This window comes from Rattus norvegicus, chromosome 9, assembly GCF_036323735.1.
Source record: "Rattus norvegicus strain BN/NHsdMcwi chromosome 9, GRCr8, whole genome shotgun sequence".
NCBI classification, from domain to species: Eukaryota; Metazoa; Chordata; class Mammalia; order Rodentia; family Muridae; genus Rattus; species Rattus norvegicus.
The window spans coordinates 60062264-60070086 of NC_086027.1; the positions used below are offsets into that span (position 1 = coordinate 60062264).

At 35.0% G+C, this 7823-nt stretch overlaps 1 non-coding gene across 1 annotated transcript; it reads right to left on the reverse strand.

Moving 5' to 3' along the window:
- Positions 1 to 4536: 4536 nt before the first annotated feature.
- LOC120094959 (U2 spliceosomal RNA) lies at positions 4537 to 4730 on the reverse strand. The gene has a single exon (XR_005489633.1). It is a non-coding gene; the product is annotated as a U2 spliceosomal RNA (small nuclear RNA).
- Positions 4731 to 7823: the final 3093 nt, after the last annotated feature.

A 7823-nucleotide genomic window follows, 5' to 3' on the forward strand; every position in this document is an offset into this window, starting at 1 on the left:
AACACAGAAATATTTTTGGCTGAGCATATGAACCCATAAATTATTTCTGTTATTGAAAATAACAATTGAAATTACCTTGTAACTCTTGCACTGAATTGAAAATTTTATTTCAGTACAAAAGTTTCACAAACAAAAATAGCCAATGAACTGAAGAAAGAAACTAAGTTGTATCAAGAGGGAAATATTTAAAATGATAAATAAAAATCATTTACAGCTAAACAGTTATGTAGATTTCATATATTAAGGGGGAAATCTAAGTATATAATAACAATGAAAGCTAAATTTCTTCAAATGACATCTGCAAATAGAGGCAAAAACAGATGTACAAGAAGAGTTGTTTGTATTGTTTACTGAGTTAAATGTACATATGTTTTTATTTTTAACTTTTTTATTATTAATCATTTTATTTATTTACATTTCAATTGTTGCTCCTTTTCTCAGTTTCCACTTCTTGTGTTCTTTACCCCATCCCCCACTCCCTTTGCCTCCAAGAAAGTGGTTCCCATTCCAACTACCTCAACAACTACCCCTTCATACTCCTTTCTTAGAAGTCCCCCACCTCACTCCAATGGGAGGCTGTAACTATCTGTATCTGTCTCAGTCAGGGTTTGATAGTGTTTCTCAGTGGACAGCCTTGCTAGACTCCTGAAAGCACAGCAAAGTATTAATAATAGTGTCAGGGTTTGGTGCCTGCCCGAAGAATAGATCCCAAGTTGGGATGATCACTGGATGGCTGTTTGTAAATCTCTGCTCCATTTTTGTCCCTGTGTTCCTTTTAGTCAGGAACAATTCTAGATCAAAAACTTTGAAGGTAGGGTGTTGACCCCATCACTCTTTCTATTGAAGGTGGTCTCTTAAGTTTCTATCTCCCCATGGTTAGGCATTTCACATAAAGTCATCCACATTGAATCTAGAGAGTTTCTCATATAATAGGTCTTGGGTACATTCTAGAGGTTCCTCAACTCTCCGCCCCCACAGCGTCATATTTCCATTCATTTATTTTACTATTAACTGTTTGTACTTTGAAATTTCATACATTTAGACAATGCATTCTGATTATTCTTTGCATCATCTCTTTCTCTTTTCAAACCCTGTCAGCCCTTTTCCTTTCTTCCAGTCCTTCTGTGGATTCAGGACTTTTGGACTTTATTTGTTGGTTTGTTTATTTCTTTGAAGAGTGAACTCTATATTTTCTTATATTTTTGGTTTGGAGCCTAACCTGTAACGACTGAGTCATGTCTTCAGCTTGAACTCTATATTTTCAAAACCCATTTCTTAATTAAATTGTTTAATTTTATTTACAATGATTTCATGAGTATAGTTCCTTACTGTAAACCCTCTAAATGTATATTGACATATTTATGATATACCATATCTTATCCTATACTAAACTTAATTTTATAATCTTCAGAAATTTCTCTTTTTTGTTTTATTTTTTTCTTTTTCTTTTAGTGAATATTATCTTTATTTACATTTCAAATGTTATCCCTTTTACTGCTTTTCCCTCCAGCAACCCCCTATTCCACCCTTCCCCCTGCTTCTCTGAGAGTGCTCCCCTACTCATCTAACCACCCCCTCCCTGTTCCCTGCCCTGGAATTTTCTTACACTGTGGCATCCAGTTGTGACAGGACCCAGGGCCTCCACTTCCACTGATGCCTGGCAAGGCCATCTTCTGCTACATATGCAATTGGAGCCATGGATTGCTCCATGTGTGTAGTCTTTGGTTGGTAGTTTATTCTTTGGGAGCTCTGAAGTATCTGGTTGGTTGATGATATTGTTCTTCCTATGGGGTTGCAAACCCATTCAGCTTCTTCAATCCTTTCTCTAACTGCTCCACTGGGGACCCCATTCTCAGTCAACTGATTGGCTGTTAGCATTTGCCTCTCTATTTGTCATGCTCTGGCAGAGCACCTCAGGCTTCTGCCAGCATGCACTTCTTGCAATTTGCAATAGTTTGGTGATTTTATATAGAACTTCAGAACTTTCTTATAGATATTTCTTCAGATATGTGCCTTTGTCTTTTAGTTGTAATATACAAATAAGTTTTGCTTCACAAAATTTCATGTAATATTCCTATAGTGTACTTACTCAAAGTTACTACACAAAAAGTTATGTAGTATAGTCAAATATTATCGATAAGCATTAGGGACAAAACTGGCATTAAATAAAATATAATGTAGTATTGACCTGAGATAAAGACTTCCCAGGACATGAGTATCATTTGTCAAAAGAGGACTTTGTTCCTGACTGATTTCCATGAATATTCATCAAAATATCATCAGATATATTTAGCAATATAAAGCAGAGCATCAGTAAAGTCTTAAAATAATACATTAGAAATTCTCAAATGACCATAACATGGAGACTGTTTTAATATTTTCACAACCTTTCAGACTCATCCTGCTGTTTTGAATTTTTGGAAGAGATATATGAATGTGTGATGCAATTTGTTTTCTCTATAATAGTAATAGAAAAATAAAATGAATCTTGGTTTTGAATCTTCCATACAACTTTGTATAAATTTTATTTAATTTCTGCAAGCAAATTTTACTTATTATATACAACTGCATCATTGCAATTCATTTTTTCTATCATGCCATAAAATTCATTCACAATCATTTCTTTATTCACTCTATATATGCTATTCAGAGCAATTTTTAATAACAAAGCAAAAAACTTCACCAAAATACCTTTTACTCGTTTTCTATGTATGCTTCTTCCAAACACATCAAAATCACAATTTATTTAGATTCTTCTAACAAAAATATTACATATCATTCTTTACTAATATTATTTATTAATTACTTAGATATTAGATATGACTATAGGCTTTTTTATCTTTTCTAACAACACTATGATTTACAGTCTGCTAAGAATAGGTCGCAATGAAGTTCAAAATACAAATTCATAGGTCATTAAAGTGCAAGTACATAGCCTTTTTCTTTTTTATTTATTGAATATTTTATGTATTTACTTTTCAACTGTTATCACCTTTCCTGGTTCCCCCCTTTCCTTCCCCACTCCTAGTGCTTCTATGGGGATGGTCCTGCTCCCATCCACCTACTCCCACCTCACCTCCCTGGCATTACCCTAAACTGGGGAAATGAGCTATCACAGGACCAAGGACTTTTCCTCTTATTTATGACACACAATGCTACTCTCTGCTACATATGAGATTGGAGCCATAGGTCCCCGAATATGTACTCTTTAGTTGGTGGTTTAGTCTCTGGAACCTTTTGGAGTGGGGGTTCTTGTTGGTTGATATTGTTGTTGATATATGTGGTGGCAAAAACCTTCACCTTCTTCAGCTCCTTCTGTCCTTTCTCTAACTCCACGATTGGAGTTCCAGTGCTCAATGTGATGATTAGCTGTGATCCTCATCTGTATCAATAATGCTCTGGCAGATCATCTCAGGAGATATCCAAATAAAGTTCCTGTCAGGAAACATTTCTTGGGATCAACAATAGTGACTGGGCTTACTGTCCTCATATTCGTAGGATCCACAGGAAAGGCAGTCTGGGGATGATCTTTCCTAAATGATCTGTTCCACTCTTGTCCCTGGATTTCCTATGAGCATTTTATTTCTCCTACTAAGAAGACTGAAGCATCCACATGTTGGTCTTCCTTCTTGAGTTTATATGATGTGTGAATTGTATTTTGTGTATTCTGAGTTATTGGGATAATATCTAGTTGTCAGTGAGTACATACAATATGTGTTGTTTTGTGACTGACTTACGTCATTCAGGATGTTATCTTTTTCTTTTTCTTTTTTTTTCCATTTTAGAACAACATTGTAAATGCTGATCTGCTCAGTCCATGGTTACAGGGCAGTTGTAACTAGAGACAGCTGGAAGGACAGGGAGGGAGGGAAGATCAGTCAGGAGCAGAGAAAAAAGAGACTTGGGAGGGGAGGCAGGACTGTAGAGGGCCCCAGTAGGATGAAGTTTTTTAGTTCCATCCATTTACCTAAGAATTTCATGAAGTCATTTTTTTAAGAGCTAAGTAGTACTCCACTGTGTAAACCTGCCACATTTTCTATATCCATTCCTATGTAGAAGGACATCTAGGTTCTTTCCACCTTATGGCTATTTTAAATAAGGCTGCTATGAACATAGTGGAGCATGTGCCCCTGATATATGTTGGAGCATCTTTTGGGTATCTGCCTAGGAGTGGTATTGCTGGATCCTCAGATAGTACAGTGTCCAATTTTCTGAGGAATCACTAGACCGATTTCCAAAGTCATGGTACCAGTCTGCAATCCCACCAACAATGGAGGAGTGTTCCCCTTTCTCCACACCATCACCAATATCTACTGTCAACTAAGTTTTTTGTCTTAGCCATTCTGAGTGGAGTAAGGTGGAATTTCAGGGTTGTTTTTGATTTGCATTTCCTTGATGACTAAGGATATTGAACATTTCTTAAGGTATTTCTTGGCCATTCGATATTCCTCAGTTGAGAATGCTTTGTTTAGCACTGTACCACATTTTTCTTTTCTTTCTTTCTTTTTCTTTTTTCTTTTTTTTTTGAGTCTGCCAAGTGAGTGCACCATTCCTGGAGGAACTGCAATACCAAGTCAATGCATGGAGGGGAGGTCCAGCAAGCTCATGTTCCAACTCCTAGTTCCAAAAATCCATTTAATATACTGTCCTCAGATAGAGGACATATCTGATATTAAACTGATAAGAACAGGTACTACGCTTGATTTTAGCCAAAAGGCCGAGAATGATGTACCACATTTTTAATAGGGTTATTGGATTCTCTAGAGTTGAACTTGAGTTCTTTGTATATATTGAATATTAGTCCTCAGTCAGATGTAAGATATGTAAAGATTCTTTCCCTTTCTGTTGGTTTCCATTTTGTCCTAATGATAGTGTCCTTTGCCTTACAGAAGCTTTGCAATTTAATGAGGTTCCATTTGTTGATTCTTGGTCTTAGAGCATAATCCATTGGTATTCTGTTCAGGAAATGTTCCCCTGTGTTTGAGGCTCTTCTCCACTTTCCTTCCTATTAGTTTTAGTATATCTGGTTTTATGTGAAGATTCTTGATTCACATGGAATTCTGTGTTGTACAAGGAGATAAGGATGGATAGATTTGCATTCTTCTTCATGCTGACCCCCAATAGAAGCATGTGTTGAAAATAGTGTCATGGATGTTATTGGATTGTTTTAGCTTCTTGATCAAAGATCAAGTGATGATTTACCAATCATTTCTGGATCTTCAATTCTATTCCATTGATATACCTTCCTGTTGCTCTACGAATACCATGCAGTTTTTATCATGATTGCTGTGCAATACAGCTTGAGGTTAGACACAGTGATTTCCCCCAGAATTTCTTTTATTGTTGATCATAGTTTTCACTATCATTGGCTTTCTGTTATTCCAAATGAATTTGCAAATTACTCTTTCTACCTCTATGAAGAACTGAGTTGGAATTTTTTTGGAGATTGCTTTGAATCTATAGATCGGTATCAACATGATCACTATTTTTCCTATAATATTTCTGCCAATTCATGAACATGGGAGATCTCTACATCTCATGACATCTTCGATTTCTTTCATCAGAGACTTGAAGTTCTTGTCATATAGATCTTTCAGTTGCTTGGTTAGCAATATTTTTTGTAGGACCTGATAATTTTTAGAATATATTTGGTTTTGTTTTTATGGTTCCATCTTCATTTCTGATTTTGTTAATTTGGATACTATCTCTGTGTTCTCTGGTCACTCTGACTAAATCTCAGGGGCAGAAGATACCATATAAAATATTGACACAATAGTCAAAGAAAATGCAAAATGCAAAAAAACTCCTAACCCCAAACAGAAAATTCAGGACACGGTGAGAATATCAAAACCAAGTATAATAGGCATGGAAGAAAACAAAGATTACCAACTTAAAGGGCTAGAAAATATCTTCAACAAAATTATAGAAAAAAGAGATGTCCATAAAAATAGAAGTAGCCTACAGAACTCCTATTGAACCAGAAAAGAATTTCTTCCTGTTACATTATAGTCAAAATACAAAATGTACAGAACAAAGAAAGAATATTAAAAGTAGTAAAGGGTAAAAGGTCAAGTAACATATAAATGCAGACCTATCAGAATTACCAAACTTCTCAACAGAAATTATGAAAGCTAGAAGATCCTGCACAGATGTGATATCGACTCTAGGAGAACAAAATGCCAATCCAGGGTACTGTATCCAGCAAAATTCTTATTACCATAAATGGAGAAATCGAGATATTCTATGACAAAACAAAATTTACACAATATCTTTCCACAAATCCAGTCCTAAAAAGGATAAGAGATGGAAAACTTCAACACAAGGAGAAAACTGCACCCTAGAAAAAGCAAGAAAGTAATCTTCTTTCAACAAACCCAAGATAGCCACACAAACATAATTCTACCTCTAAAAACAAAACAAAACAAAACAAAGAAAACAGTAAACTACACTATTTCTTATTATCTGTTAACATCAATGAACTCAATTTCCCAATAAAAATATATAGACTCAAAGACTGGATACTTAAGGAGGACTCAGAATTTTCTGCATACAGGAAAAACACCTCAGTAACAAAGACACACGCTACCTCAGAGTAAAAGGTTTGAAAAAAAAGTCTAAGCAAATGGTCCCAAGAAAAGAGCTGGAGTAGTCATTCTAAAATTTAATAAAATCAACTTCTAACCAACAGTTATCAAAAAAAGATAAGGAAAGAAACTTTATACTCATCAAAGGAAAAATCTACCAAGATGAAAACTCAATTCTGAACAACTGTTCTCAAAATGCAGGGGTACCCACAGTCATAAAAGAAAGTTTTCTAAACTCACAGCATACATTGCACCACACACAATAAGAGTGGGAGACTTCAACATCCCATTCTCATCAATGGACAGGTCAAGGAAACGAAAACTAAACAGAGACAAGGTCAAAATAACGGAAGTTATGAAACAAATGAATTTAGCAGATATCTTTAGAACATTTCATCCTAGAACAAAAGATTATAACTGCTACTCAGCACCTCCTGGTACGTTCTCCAAAACTGACCACATAATCAATCAGAAAAAGGGCCTCAACAATATAAGAAGATTAAAATAATCATGTGCATCATATGAGATCACAAAGGACTAATGCTGGTCTTCAATAACAAAACAAAACAAAAGAAAAATACAAACAAAAACAACAGCAACAAGAAACAGAAAACCCACATACCATTGGAAGCTGAACAACACTCTACTCAATGATTGCTTGGTCTAGGAAGAAATAAAGGAAGTAATTAAAGACTTTTTAGAATGTATTGCAAATGAAAGCACAACATACACAAACTTGTGGGATACAATGAAAGCAGTGCAAAGAGAAAAACTCATAGCTCTGAGTGCCTCCAAATAGAAATTGGAGAGAGCAAACACTAAGAGCTTGATAGCACACCTGAAAGCTCTAGAACAAAAAGAAACAAATACACCAAAGAGGAGTGGACAGCAGGAAATAATATAACTCAGATCTGAAATCCACCAAGAAAAACAAAAAGAACTATATAATGAATTGATAAAACCAGGAGCTGTTTCTTTGTGAAATTTAACAAGGTAGATAAAACCTTAACTATAGTCCTTTTCTCAACCAAAGAGAAAATATAAAAGGATATTATTGTCTATATTATTGCTTGCTCTCATTGATCTGTAATGGTAAATGATATTAGTAAACATACTTATGTGTAATTATTGTGTCTCAGTATTCAATATACTTTATTGATACATGAAATTTTCATTTTTGCTTCTTTCTTTAAATGTGATGAAACTGTGCAGTAATATAATTGGATAGTCAGCCAGAAT